Consider the following 14,983-nt stretch of genomic DNA (forward strand, 5'->3'; position numbering starts at 1 on the left):
TGTTGATACACTTTTTTCACAGAAATGTACGAATAGCATACTAAACATTCAGGGTGGAGTAGGCCTACTGTTATTACATACATATTAGAGGTACTTGTACTTCTTTGATTAATGTAATGGTATGCAAACGTATAGGCCTACTTGTAGTCCATATTTAGAGGGAAATATTCTAATAATGTTTTATTACATTACATTTTATGGCTGTTGACATTTTTGGGGGGGATTTATAGAACAACACAGAGACAAAATTCCCCCAGTAAAAACGTGACTGTAATATGTCACCAACATGAAATACAAATTGTAACCTTGCTCTATCCAATGTTCAAAATGATATCATAAATGTATGTGCAAATTACTGCATATTTAAAAATGTAATGCCTCAATTGCTTTTTTTTTAATAACACTTCAGAAAATGCGTAATACAAACGTTTTTATATGTAAAAAAGTGGTGGGGCACAAAAAACGTAGATGTTTATTATAAGCTTCTGCAGTGACGTGCAGTGAGGGGCACTGCACTCACTCTTCAGGTTTACAAATATTCTATTTTGACCTAAATCAAAATATTATATTATTTTCAAAAGCTTTTTTATCCTGATGCTTCGATTAATTTTAAACAGACAGTTCAACAGAAGGATACCCAAAAAATGTAATTTTATCATTTAAATATTGGATTGTTCTCTCTTAGTACGATCCCATTTTCAATAAATGGTGGTCTTACCTTGACTTGAAGATGAAGTCCATTTGCCTATCCTTCTGGACAAAAATCTCTATTACTTTTTTGTAAAAGCCCTCCTTATCTTCTTTTAGTTGTTACTTGTATGAATCAAACCCTGAGTTTAAAGTATGGTTGAAGCCATTTATTGGAGATGACACACGGGCATACTGCCTTTATTGTAAGGGAGATTTCTACTAAAAACTATTAAAACTATTTCTACTTTCCACTTTGTCTAATAGAGATATTTCTGATCAACTGTCGTCTGGATTTAATCTGGTGGTTTTAAATTTTGATCCTTGAAGGGGGTGGAACGTTTTTTTTACCGCCACAACATGATATGCAAATTAGGCACTGACGTCATTTAGGGATTTCTGGTGACTTTGCGGACAGCCAATCATATGCAGCCAATAGCTATTTTCCTTACTATGGAGTTGGCAACACTGGATGTGACAGCGGCACAGCGACACCACACATGGAACAGTCTGCTTTATCCAGCAGCACCGGTCCAGAACCAACAGCAGAATGACCCGCTCTGAATCAGTCCGCGTCGCTGCGGCTCAGAGACACACAGCAGGGATTTGTGTTTTTGAAAAACACTCGTTATCGTCATTTCAGGTTTTTGGTGGATTCAATCAAGTCTTGGATTGCAGAGTATGAATGTCTTCTTGCTATTTTCAGTTGATATACATACGTGTGTAAAGTTTGTGAAGGCAGGAGGAAAGCTTCCGCAATCACCTTCTCCTCTCCGTTCCTCCAATCCCCGCCCCCTCCTGAAAAATAACTACTAATAAGAGTGACAGGCTGATAGTGACCCGATAGAAACGTTATTATTCACTTAATCACTGATTGAGATAGGATGAAGCTAACTTAATCTCATACATTCATGGGATTTATGTAACAGTAAGACAGAGAATGTAAGTGTGCACCCACATGCACTCTTTTTATTTTTATAATGCTGTTGTACTCCTGTTGTCTGCTGTGTTCAGACTGAAGTCATGTTTGTGATGCCTCATTCAGGACATTCAGTGTCCTTTTTTTAAGAGAAGACCGTTGCTTGAAGCTGCAGCTAGACTGCAGAAGCATTAGTTTTTTGTTTTTGAGGATGGAAAAATGTCACACACAGATATAGGGAGGCTAGACATCAATTGATTTATTATGGTTTATAATTTAATGTCAAGACGAAGAAGAAGAAATATGGGTGCACTGTTCAGTGTCAATCCTGTGGAGATGGAGGTTATAAATCTCCAAAATAATGTTCAGCTGAAGTCTCAGCAAAACTCACAACATTTCTGGAGCCTTGTAGACCCAGAAAACTACAAGAACATCACTAAGCAGCACTGGAAATGCCTGCTTTATTTGGCTCTACATCCCTTTGTGAAGCAGCTTTTTCTGGCATGAATGTCATGAAATCTAAATACAGAACAAGAACGACTGATGAACATGTAAATGACTCTATTAGAGTGAACCTAAGTGGGTACACTCCAGCATAGACCTGGTGGACTCCATGCAGCGCCAGTCATCTCACTAACTGTAAAAAAATAGTGAATGCAATGCACATATGTTATACATGTGCCATAAGATGCTTGCAAGGTGGTGATTAAGGCGATGTATTTACTATGTGGGCCATAATAAAAAGTGAAAACATTGCCTTTTTCTCTTGGACATTTATGTGAATTTTCAGTGATGTACTTACTATGTTATCCATATTAATATGTGAGAAATTGTCGTTTTCTTGGACCTTGATGTGATTTTTGATAAGCTTTGGGGATTGCAATTTCACACGTGTACAAAAGTAGCTTAATTCAACTGAGTGCTATGTGAATAAATGTAAGCGATGCGATGCAAGTAGATCTTGGCCACTTACATTTTTTCAAAGTAGCTCTCAGGTGGAGAAAGGTTGGAGATCCCTGCTTTAGATCCATAAGAATGCAAGCTAAGAGACCACTGGAAAACACTATAGTACATATGCCGGGCCTGTAAGTGACGCTGTACTTCTGCCACAAAATACACCAAAAGCAGCGAAGAAGACCCCCGAGCATGGTTGCCATGGTTGCCCTTCTGTTTATGCCCCGCGGTAGATTTAGCAAGATGTAGTTCATGTAATTCTCCATGTCCACTTGCTGATGGTTGTGGTAGAGGAGCTGCAGATTTTACACTAACATCTGTAGCATGGTCAGTAGCAGTAGCTACTGACAGTAGCTCTACTGACCATGCTAAAGCAGTGAGCAGCAGAGGTGGGGAGAGGTGGGGCTTCATCGACTGAAGTTTGTGTCAGAAGACGATGAAACACAACTGTAATCAAATGATCTTTTTCTTTATGGATATTTTACAAATCACTCCCCTTTCAAACTGTATTCTTGTTTTACTGCCATATAGTATTTCATACCTGTTTTTCCTTTGTTGTCTTTTTTTTTTTTTATAACGATAATGATCAAATGAAGGTGTGCCGCGGAAATAATCTTTTGAATAATTTGTGACCAAACCGTTTGAGACCCACTGAGATAACTTAGACTAAAGTTAACTATCTAAACCCTCAGAGGGTCCTTCTCACTTTGGTTAAATGGATTCCTTGCGTCCCTCACTTGCGTCGTTTCCCTGTGACTAGTCCCTCCCACCAGGGAAGCATGGAGAGACACAAGAGCCTCATCTCAATACCCCTCCTCGACTCCTCCGACGGTACGTCTACACTACAGGCATCAAAAAATGCTTTCAACGCTTCGCCCATTCACTTGAATGGGGTGACGTAGAAGATTTTTAATCTTCGCCGAACTGCATTGTGGGGAGCATGGCATGGCTTTGTTTGCAAGCATCACGAGCATCTATCGGCATCAAAAGTTGAACAATGTTCAACTTTTGAGGCTCGATGCTTGGCATCAGCCAATCAAATCCCGTTTATGCAAATCCCGCCAGTGCAAGCGCAGCCAATCAAACCGCGTGCAAGCTGGGAGAGCCAGACCGCAGTTCATTTCCTCATATTCCAAACGAGATATTACGGTAGCAAATCACCCGGTTCTTTACGACCGGAGCTATTTACCGGGATACAAACCGGAGGAACCAGGCATGGAGGGAGGTGGCAGAGACAGTGGGTGAAACTGATAGTTTTTTTCGCCTGTTTGGAGAGTTTATATCCAGTTTACTTCGTTTTAACATTGCTATTGCTTTGTATGTCGGGGGCGGGAGATTCATGTGATTGGTTGCTCGCAAAAAATCGCCAAGCTTCAGACACGCCCAGCTTCAAGATTTTTTCATGCCTGTAGTGTAGACGGGCCGTCATTCGTATCCCTTCCTTGCATCTTAGCTCCGCCTCCGTAAAATGCGAGCAAGAGACACGAGGAGGTGACGCGAGGACAGAGGAGTCCTCAGGTATTCATTTGGATGTCCTCGTTCACTCAAACGTCACTCTTAAACGACGTCTGTTAATGATGACATGTGCACAGCTGTATCCCCTCTCATCGGGCTTAACTGAATAACCCTTTAGAACCGGCCCATTTCTGGTTAAATATTTATTTAAATGAATGAATCTTTCTCTTGTTAGTCAAGGAATTCAATTTCAATTTGGTCCTGCTTTTGTGTTCCGTTTTGGTGTAAAATGTAGCCTACATTTAAATAAAACTATAATTATATTAATGTGAACACCTTTTAGAAATGAATTGCACATAATAATTCCCACGGAGCTGTGAGCACTTATACATTTATGTGACGCTTTTCCACTCATCTTCCAGTTGTCAGTTTTCCTCTGTTGAAATGGACCAGCTGTGAAGGTGGGGGCGGGGCTTTTATACGCGAGTAGTGAAAACCAGCGCCGTATAGATAGAAGAGTTACGACAGCGGAAGTCCAAAAACAGTTATCGTCACGTGGTTCATGCAGACGAGGATCGTTCCCCGGAAGTTCATGGCAGGCAATGTGAATGCATTGATAACAGGAGATAGAGCTACGATTTTTGGTCATTATTAGTGAATAAAAGTTTTGATTTGCAATATTTATAAAACAAATTGATATGTGTATGTATTTACATCAATATGTTTTAAAAAATAAAATAGAATTTGCTCATATTAAGTGATAATATTAGGATTAGTGTGAACAACTAGTTTACATGTTAGGCTAACAGTGCCTTGGTTAAAGAGCCTGTTGCTGTTTATAGCTTTGAATTCTTTAAAACCAATATTATCTTCTTAAACTTGTATGGTAGTCAGGAGCATCACTTTCTAATGTTTGATATAGTTAGAGGGAGGGGATCTAAAGGAATGCTTCTAAATTCAGATTAGATTAATTTCTACCATTTTCTTAAATTCATGGTAGTTTCAGTAATCCCATGGTAATTGAGGACACAAGTTATCTAAATGACTAATGTCATCTTTATGGCTTTCAGAAAGGACAGGAGACCGACAGGTGACTATCAAAGGACTAGCAGCAGCAGCAGCAGCAGCATGATGATGATGATGATGTTAAATGTGTTGTTTTAGGAACATCCATTGCAAATATGGAATTCAATAAACATTGAATAGCATATCATGCAGTTTGTCTGTGCCTTTTCCTCCGTGTTGTCCTGGTTTGCTGTGCTGCCTCCTAGTCGCCACCATGGTTTGCTGTGCTGCCTGGGGATGCTCAAATCGCTCCGAGAAAGGAGTACGAATGTACAGCTTCCCCACTGACACAGGGCGGAGGAAAAAATGGCTTGCTCAAGTCAGCAGGGGCAATTTCACGACCAACAGCAAAAAAATATGTGAGGACATTATATACAAACACTGCATTTGCACTTTTTCACAAAACGAAAACCACACCATTGGGAAAGCTTAATGTTTTGTTTAATACAAAAAAAAAGGGAAAGGCTTGAAAAACACAGAGCTGAGACTCAGGGTGCAGGGTGAGGGTCTCAATGCAGGTATTCAGGCTCCATTGAATCCCCCTCTGGTTCTTGTGCTGAAAGAGGGAGTAACAGACAGGAGACAGGGTTATACACACCTATATAGCACACTTATTGGATGGGAAATTGCCTTGGGGAGATAAGGTGTGGTCTTTGTTCCCAACTGAAGTTATGGAACTTTATTATTTGTGAGTTTAACAAAGTATGACAAATGGCATCAGTAACAGATGTGATATGAATTTCTATAAAGTTGTCTCACATTCTTGGTCATATTTTATATACAGTATGTAATGAGTATAACATGTCCAGTAAGTATAAAGTGTTTCCTAATACTGTGTATTCAACCACTATGGAATATGTATGTGGGCAGACAAAACTGAGTTGTTCTGTGTGTGAAGTAACCTCAAGTCACTCCGCAGGCACATTTTGATACAGACCAGTTTGTCAAGACAAAAAAGGACAAGACTAGGCTGAGAGCAGAGGCTATACCCACCATCTTCGTGCATCGCCCTGTGGTCAAAAAGAGAAGGGCCCCTGCACCACGATTCACCCCGGGACCTGTATCTACAAAGCCCATAGCTCATGATCACAGCTATAGTGTGAAAGGTGACACAGGTATAATAAGTATGAACTCTTAGTAACAAAAGTCATATTTCTTATTTTTAAGTGGTATAATATTTTAAATGTTCGAAAATCTACAGTGCCATGTCTTCTACTTACATTAGTCTCAAAGATTGAGGGAAGAAGGGATGAGGAGACTGAGAGAAAGGAAAGTGAGGGTGAAGAAAGAGAGGGCATGGCTAGTGAGGAGAGACAGGGAGGGTGGACACCACCAACTCAGCCAGCAGCTAGTCAGCATACGAGGGAACCAGCAGCCAGTCAGCATACAAGGGAACCAGCAGCCAGTCAGCATACGAGGGAACCAGCAGCCAGTCAGCATACGAGGGAACCAGCAGCCAGTCAGCATACAAGGGAGCCAGCAGCCAGTCAGCATACAAGGGAACCAGAAGCCAGTCAGCACACGAGGGAACCAGGAGCCAGTCAGCATACGAGGGAACCAGGAGCCAGTCAGCATACGAGGGAACCAGGAGCCAGTCAGCATACGAGGGAACCAGGAGCCAGTCAGCATACAAGGGAACCAGCAGCCAGTCAGCATACGAGGGAACCAGCAGCCAGTCAAACAGATCTATTAAAAAAATTAAAGAGAAAATTAAAGAGCCAAGAAGGAATCACCAAAAAAGCAAAGTCTGCACTAAGAAAAATCAGCAAGGAAAATGCAGCTCAAGAAAACAATGACAATTAGGGACAACAAATATAAGAAAACGTTTTAAAAAGACCAACCTAAGGCATTAGGCAGACTCACCACAAAGGGGATGAAATGGAGCAATGAGACAATTAAGAAGGCTTTAAAAATTCGCTTTGCGTGCGGACCAACGGGTTACAAAACTCTGCAGGAATTGCAGATTCCCCTTCCAGGAATAAGGACACTGCAAAGAAGGATGCAATGTGTTAAGTTTGAGCCTGGTGTGTAACAGCTAACATCACTGCCCCTCCACCCGTAACATCACTGCCCCTCCACCTTCCAACATCACTACCCTCCACCTGCCAGCACCCAGCCAGAGGAGCGCAAACAACAAAAACAAGCAAGGTGTCCCGTCATGTACCTGGACATTTGGGTTGGCAAAATGGAGTAAGAGAGGGACTTGAAAAATTCTTGGTGGCTCTCTACTCATGTTGTTACAGTTGTCTTGGTTGCAGCTCTCAAGTTTTTTTTGTTGCCATTTCCATATCTTTAGAAAATATGAAATAAATGAAGTGAAATCAACCTTTTCTCTGGAGAACCAATTTTGATTTCTCTGTCTTTTGAGTTTGCAGTCTTGCAGTTTTGCTCCTTCACCTGTAACATCACTGCCCCTCCACCTGCCATACAGTAGGTTACTAACAAGATTACTTATATAATACAGTGATAGAATACATGTTTAGTATGCTTACTTATATAAAACAGTAGTATTAAACTTACTTTGTGTTTTCACTCTCACTTAAGTCCCTCTCCCTTTGCCATCAATCCAAAATCAGCTGAGCTGCAACATTATACAGACAGGTAATAATCAACATAATCACAAGGACACAATATGGCTCTGCTAAAAACACTCACTCTTACACGCACCAAAGTTATATTTATCTAATATTTAACTCCCTCCACCCCCGCATACAATCCCTTTTAGAAGACCCTCTTCTCTAATTCAACAACGTTGGACGAAATGACATTAAGAGAACGGAATTTACAATTAAAAGGCTGTTCAACGTGTGTTGCTAACTTGATCCGGAATCCTAGCTTTATCTGTTATCTGTAAACGTTCCCTAAATCTACTAATTTAGGGATAATCCACTGACATCCTTTAATACAGATGTTAATTTGAATCAGATGTACTGATAATATCCGCAATATAAATCTTTAAACTTCTTCTTACCTTTAAAAGTCCGTCACGAACGGTCTATTATGCTGCAACTCTACAGCTCTGCTAGCCTTGGCGCTAACTTCCGGGGAACGATTGAGAGGCTCCACGATCCGCCATTGCTGTAAAAAAGTGGTCCATTGGAGTGAACGGAGATGACGTAACTCTCAGTCTATACGGCGCTGGTGAAAACACTTCCGCGTAGTCTGCTCGCGTGTAAGCTCCCTTTCGTCTCCTCCTGCACCCCTCCTCCCTCACCCCTCCTCTACTCCTCCGTGTGCATTTCAGCTATTGGAACGTCCTTCAAAATGGCGTGTCTTGATCGATTTCCGGGTCAAGTCCCGGAGGAGGGGAAGAGAGGAGTCGAGGAGGGGTATTGGGATGAGGCTTAAGAAACCACGAGAAGCAGGGAATTTAGTTTTAAGAGCAATGGGGCGTCCTTTCCTCCGGAGCGTTACGTGAAGCGACGTCCGTTTGTGATGACGCTGCACAGCTGATCGTCTGACAGCAGCCAGCTCTGTCCCCGTTATTTCCACACACACCCCCGCCTCTGTTAGTACACATTTACGGACACAAACATTTGTATCATCTGTTGTAGACCCAAATAAATAATAAAAAAGAACTAATTCTCAAAAAAGATAAACGCCATTCTTAAATGTATTTACAATAGTTTGATTAATATTGATTGGAGTGCACAAAATAAATAAAATAATTCAGAGAAGAAAAAGAGATGTTGTCTATCAAAACCCAGTTAGATTAACATTAATTGGATTTCACACTTTGTTTGTTTGTTTGTTTGGATATGTAGCAAATTAACATTTTAAATAGCACTTAATGACTGAATGAATGGAAATAACAATAAATGAAAATGTGAAACGAAAAAAGCGATCATGAAAATGTTTCCAAAAAATTAATAAAATGATTTTTGACCACTTTGTTGTTCAGATATATCACATATCTGTAACTAAATTATACATTAATTGAAACAAAACACGGTATAAACTGAGGAGTGACTCCCGTGAGGTTCATGTATTTTCTTCACTCCGCTGGGAAACTGCTCTCATGTCAAGAAGCATCAGATCAGTGCATGCACCGCATCGTCCAATCAGTGAGCGATACACAATAAGGGGGCGGGGCGAGTGTCTGAGGATTTCATCGAAGGATGGTCTGGTGGTTCCTCGATTATAGCTCCTCCATTATCGCTCCTCGCTCCTCCGGCAAAAATAAGGCCATTGGGACGCTACTCAAGATGGCGCAGACAAAACAACTTCCGGTGAGACCGAGACCGAGGAGCGAGGAAATGAAAAATAAGAGAAGTGACAAAGGTCCAGAGAGTCCTTTAGCCCACCTGAGCCTCTCAGTCTGAGAGGAGAGGACTCTCCTCCAGATTGTTGTGGAACAAACAGCTCCTTATGTCCGTTAGTGCAGCTAGCTAACCAGATGCTAACAACACGGTCCCTGCTGGCACCGGTCTCTCTCTCTCTCTCTCTCTCTCTCTCTCTCTCTCTCTCTCTCTCTCTCTCTCTCTCTCTCTCTCTCTCTCTCTCTCTCTCTCTCTCTCTCTCTCTCTCTCTCTCTCTCTCTCTCTCTCTCTCTCTCTCTCTCTCTCTCTCTCTCTCTCTCTCTCTCTCTCTCTCTCACACTAAATGCGCTATTTCCACACTACACACAGAGCCGAGTTTGAATGACACAAGCACACTTTAATTTCCATGCAACTCTCTGATTGGTCTGGTGTCTTGCCTCTGTTGCATTCACTGAACACCGTAAATTACAGGCCTGCCGTCCTCTCTAGTGTCATGATGAGGTTCACGTAAAGCACGGTTAATGTATTATATTATTTAGGTATAATTGTCCGGGGCTACAGAAAAAACATTCGGGGCAGGCCAGGCGACGCCATTGGCGAGCACACACACTACAAAGATGTAAAACATTATTTTACCAACAATGTGGAATTTATTGGCTACATATTACACAGATTATGCACAGCGGGAGCAGCAATAACCGTCAAATAATCATTCAGACAGGGGAGCTCCGCACCGCCTGCCTGCCGCTAGTGGGTGCTGCAGCGCCCTCAGCACCCCCCTTCCCGCGCCCATGCCTACACCTATAATAATTTGGCCTTTCATTGAATGCTTTATAAACCAGTTAAACTTACAGATGTCATTGTGAATTGGAAAACTGCATTTAAATGTTGTTAAAGGTCAACGTTTCAATGTATGGTTCAACAATTGTTGGTCGTTTACTAGGAGTTGACATATTTTATTATTATTGAAATATTTGTATTGATTTTCCACATATAACAAACAGCAGCACTCAACATTCAAAAATACAGCACACACAGAAAGTATACAAAAATCAATTGACATCCAGAGGAGATACAAAATATGTATATAGAAAGTAAACGTACACATAAATTATGAAATAAAAAACTACATGGTTAAATAAGCAAAAATAAAAACGAAAACATAAATGAATAAAAAACAATGTGAGGTGAGGGGGGGGCGCGTTGGGGTTGGCTACGTTATTTCAATGTTAGATAATTCGTTCTCAAAGTAGGACAGAAATGGTTGCCAGACCTTATAGTACTTTGCGATAGAGCCCCGGTAGTGTGCTTTAGCTGCTCAAGTTTAAGATGGGACATTACTTCCTCTACCCAGCGCTTGTGAGACGGCGGTGCAGCCTTCTTCCAACTAAAGAGTATCAGACGCCTAGCAAGTAGGGTAGAGAATGCCACAGCCTCAGCCTGATCAGTTGTTATTCGTGTCTCCTGTGTGACCACGCCAAATAATGCAGTCAATGGGTTAGCATCCACCGCCGTGTTACACATGTACGAAAAGATTTTAAATATGCCTGTCCAAAAAGGGGCCAGTTTTGGACAGAGCCAAAACATGTGACTTAGGCTGGCCGGGTCCCGACTGCACCTGATGCAGGTTGGGTCTAGACATGGGTAAAATCTGGCCAGTTTACTTGCAGATAGATGTAACCTATGCAAAGCCTTAAATTGTAGCAGCCCATGTCTAATGCACATTGAGGATGAGTGGACAAACCGAATTGCTGCCTGCCAAACAGTATCTGATATACAGTAGTTATTCCCAGCTCTTCCTCCCATTGCCTCTTTAAGTGATTAAGCGATGGAGCGGCGACCCTCTGAATATTGTCATATAATACAGACACCAGACCCCTGTCTCAGGGATCCATATTTAAACAGTCATCAATCCAGGTACTCTGTGGGGCTGCTAGAGAGAAGTGGGTCCTGAAATAACTACGTATCTGCAAATATCTGAAGAAACATGACTGTGGGATATTGAAATCCTTCTTTAACTACTCAAAAGAAATAAAGTGTCCATTTTTAAAAAGATCTTTAACACACCTAATCCCTCTCCCATGCCACAACCGAAAAGATGGATCAGTGAGAGATGGAGAAAAATGTACATTTGCCAGAATTGGGGAGGCAATAAGTGCCTGTTTGTGTTTGAAATGAATTCTAAACTGAGTCCATATCTTTAGAGAGCCTTGGATGACTGGGTTATTTGTCCAGTAGTTTTTACTCAAGGGTAGTGGAGCGCAAATTAAAGAGCAAAGTGACACTGGATTACTTGAATGCTGCTCCATTACAGACCAAACTGGGGATTCGTCCGTCACATCAACCCAAAACATCAGCTTGTGGATGTTGGCAGCCCAATAATAATACAAATAATTGGGTAAGGACAAACCCCACCCTCCCCCTTTGGCCTTTCCAAATACTCTTTCCTAATTCGAGGTACAGCTTTATTCCAAATGAAAGTGGAAGTGCATTTATTTAATTCCCTAAAGAAGGATTTAGGGATGAAGATTGGGATTGCCTGAAACAGAAATAAGAACCTGGGCATGATCGTCATTTTAACAGAATTAACCCTGCTAGCTAGTGACAGGGGGAGAGTTGACCATCTCTCCATGTCCAGTTTAGCCTTATCAAGCACTATTTTTTAATTATTGTCCATCAGATCTTTGTACTTGTACATGACACAGACACCTAGGTATGTAAAGCTGTCCTCACACACAGTGAAAGGGAAATTCTGATATGACATTTGACGTGCTTTATCATTTATGGGGAATAGAACACTTTTACTCAAGTTCAATTTATAGCCCGACACCCGGCCAAACTCAGCGATAAGTTCCAAGGCAATAGGTATAGTGGCATGGGGATCCGAAAGAAAAAGAAGATCATCCGCATAGAGCGACAACTTATGCAATTCTCCCCCCCTTTGCACTCCAATTAGACTAGCGGTCTCTCTTAACAGTATTGCCAGGGGCTCTATAGCAATATCGAATATCTGGGAGCTCAGTGGACAACCCTGTCGTGTCCCACGGAAAAGTGGGAAATAATGAGACATCATCCCATTAGTCGAATTGAAGCTTTAGGTGCTTTAGAAAGGATCTTGATCAGCCAAACAAAAAGTAGGGCCGAAGCCGAACTTCTCGAGCGCAGTGAACAGGTAATTGTATTCAATCCTGTCAAACGCCTTCTGTGCATCCAAGGATATAATAAGTTCAGGTTCAACATTGTTGGGCTGGTAGATATATTGAACACACGGCGAAGTTGCTTGAAAGTTGTCTACCCACAATGAAACCAGTCTGATCTGGATGTATCAATGTAGCATCATTTTCTCAAGCCTCCCTGCTAGGACCTTGGTTAGAATTGTATAGTCGCAACATAAAAGACTAATCCAGCGATATGATTCACACAACAACGGATCTTTATTCTTTTTGAGTAATAGTGAGATAGAGGCCTGCGTCATAGTTGGGGGAGAGCCTTCCTAACCAGGACCTCCCCGAATACCTTTACTAATAGCGGCAGTAGTTTAGGGGCAAACTTCTTTAAAAATTCACTTGGATAACCATCAGGGCCTGGTGCTTTTCCAGGCTTCATTTTTTTTTAAATTGTGTTGTCAATCTCTGTTAAAGTTATATTTCTCTCCAGTCCAGATTTGTCCTGATTCATCCAAGGAGGGGATTTCAATTTTACTAAAGAAGTCATCTACTAATTCCTTGCTACTTGCCCCCGAGGTGTACAGATTTTCATAGAAAGACTGGAACTGGGCATTAATGTTTTTTTGGTCTGTGACAATATTGCCTTCCTCATCTTTTATTGCAGATATAAAACCTGCTGTTGCTGACTGTTTAAGTTGATGGCACAAAAGCTTGCTGGCACGCTCCCCATGTTCGTAGAAATTAAAGCGTGATTTTGAATGAAGATCTGCAGCGTCCCCATTGGACAGAGAATCAAATTCTGTCTGAAGCGAAATTCTCTCCTTGTAAAGATTCTCCGAAAGCGATACTGAATCTAATCGGTCAATCACTTTAATCCTATCAATCAATTCTGTAGCTCGTTTGAATTTCCTTTTAGTTTCACCAGCGTTATAAGATATCACTTGCCCCCCTTACATATGCTTTCATGGTTTCCCATAGTGTGAAATAACTTATCTCTGGGGACTCATTGGTTTCGAGAAAGAAATCAATTTGTGTGTTTATAAAGTCAACAACGTTTTTTTCCGCAAGCAGCCTAGGATTAAGGCGCCATACGCGTTGGCGGAGTATATTTTCCGGAAAACGGAGCTTAAAAAGTACTGGGCAATGGTCTGATATGGCTATACTGTTGTATTCCACCTGTGTGGTTATGGGCAATAATTTTTGGTCTATTAAAAAACAATCAATTCTAGAGTAGGTTAGGTGTACTGGGGAGAAAAAAGAGAACTGTTTGGAAGTCGGGTATTTAAATCTCCATTTGTCAATCACTCCGTAGGCTTGAAGGAATCTATTTATGCAGCTTGCTGATTTATTAGGTGTGGTGACCTTACTGCCAGAACGATCTAGCACAGAGTCTAGGACACAATTTAGGTCCCCCACTAATATTAATTAATGTGAGTCTAGGCCTGGCAACAGTGAGAAAAGATTCCTGAAGAAATCAACATCATCCCAATTTGGGGCATACACATTCGCAAGCACTACTGGCTTATTGAACAGTTTACCTTGAATAATTATGTAACGACCATTTTTGTCCCTTATGGATTTTGACTCTTCAAACTGCACATCTCTGTGCAGGAGAATAGTTACCCCCCTGCTCTTGCTATTAAAATCGGAGTGGAAAACCTGTGTAAATTCTGCTCTTTGAAGCATTAGCTGGTCTTTATTTAATAAATGAGTTTCCTGTAAATATGCTATTTCAGTTTGTAATTTGTTTAGATGAGAAAACACCTTGCTTCGCTTAACTGGGTGATTCAATCCCCTTACATTCAAACTCACCACCGTGGTGTCCGCCCTGCCTATACCTTTATCTACAGAGGCCATCGATATGGTCCTTCAAATGGTGATACTGCATTGGGGAGTCCCTGAGTTTGGTAAAAGGGTTGTAGCCAAAAAGCAAAAACAAACAAAACAAAAAAGGGTGGGAAGGGGAGGGTGAGCACTTATACACATACATTTTCACAAACATAAAACACAATGACAACACGACAAACGTTATGCTTGTCTCCCGCATGGAGACTGCTTGCACTTCCAGTAAACCTCTTCTCCTAAACTGCTTACCATGCGAGCCCGCCATGAGAACTGAACAATTAACTCAATATAGCACCTTCTCTTCAGCTGACCAGGCAATGCTGAATATAGCGACATCCTAGTTTGAAATATCAGCTAGGTAATGTAACAGCCCTGAACATGTTATGGCTCAATAAAATAAAACGTTAATGTCCCATATGGTTACACAATGATATTATTGTCCGTGGCATGGCTTGCCTCAAATGTTTTCCCAGCAAGAACAATAAAGAAAAAATAGACATTATCAAATGGGAAATCATGAGAATTCTAGATATGGAGAAAAAATATATCTCCCAAACATAACCACATATATTGTCCGGCCGAGTTGTTCTACAACAGGCTATAGCTTCTTCTTCTTCTTCTCTTGGTTTTTT

General features: G+C 41.2%; 1 long non-coding RNA gene across 5 annotated transcripts; it reads right to left on the minus strand.

Annotated features, from left to right (window-relative positions):
- Positions 1-5,504: 5,504 nt before the first annotated feature.
- Positions 5,505-9,507, minus strand: LOC307028047. 5 transcript variants are annotated; one of them, XR_013804822.1, is made up of 5 exons: positions 8,052-9,507; positions 7,601-7,661; positions 7,407-7,518; positions 6,944-7,067; positions 5,505-6,766 (listed from the first exon to the last, which is right to left on the minus strand). It is a non-coding gene; the product is annotated as an uncharacterized lncRNA (long non-coding RNA). The 5 variants fall into 5 exon arrangements; XR_013804823.1 differs by having other exon boundaries at positions 7,407-7,500; positions 8,052-9,506; XR_013804826.1 differs by lacking the exon at positions 7,407-7,518 and having other exon boundaries at positions 5,505-5,636; positions 6,074-6,766; positions 8,052-8,622.
- Positions 9,508-14,983: the final 5,476 nt, after the last annotated feature.

This window comes from Notothenia rossii (assembly GCF_949606895.1).
Source record: "Notothenia rossii genome assembly, chromosome: 1".
NCBI lineage: Eukaryota > Metazoa > Chordata > Actinopteri > Perciformes > Nototheniidae > Notothenia > Notothenia rossii.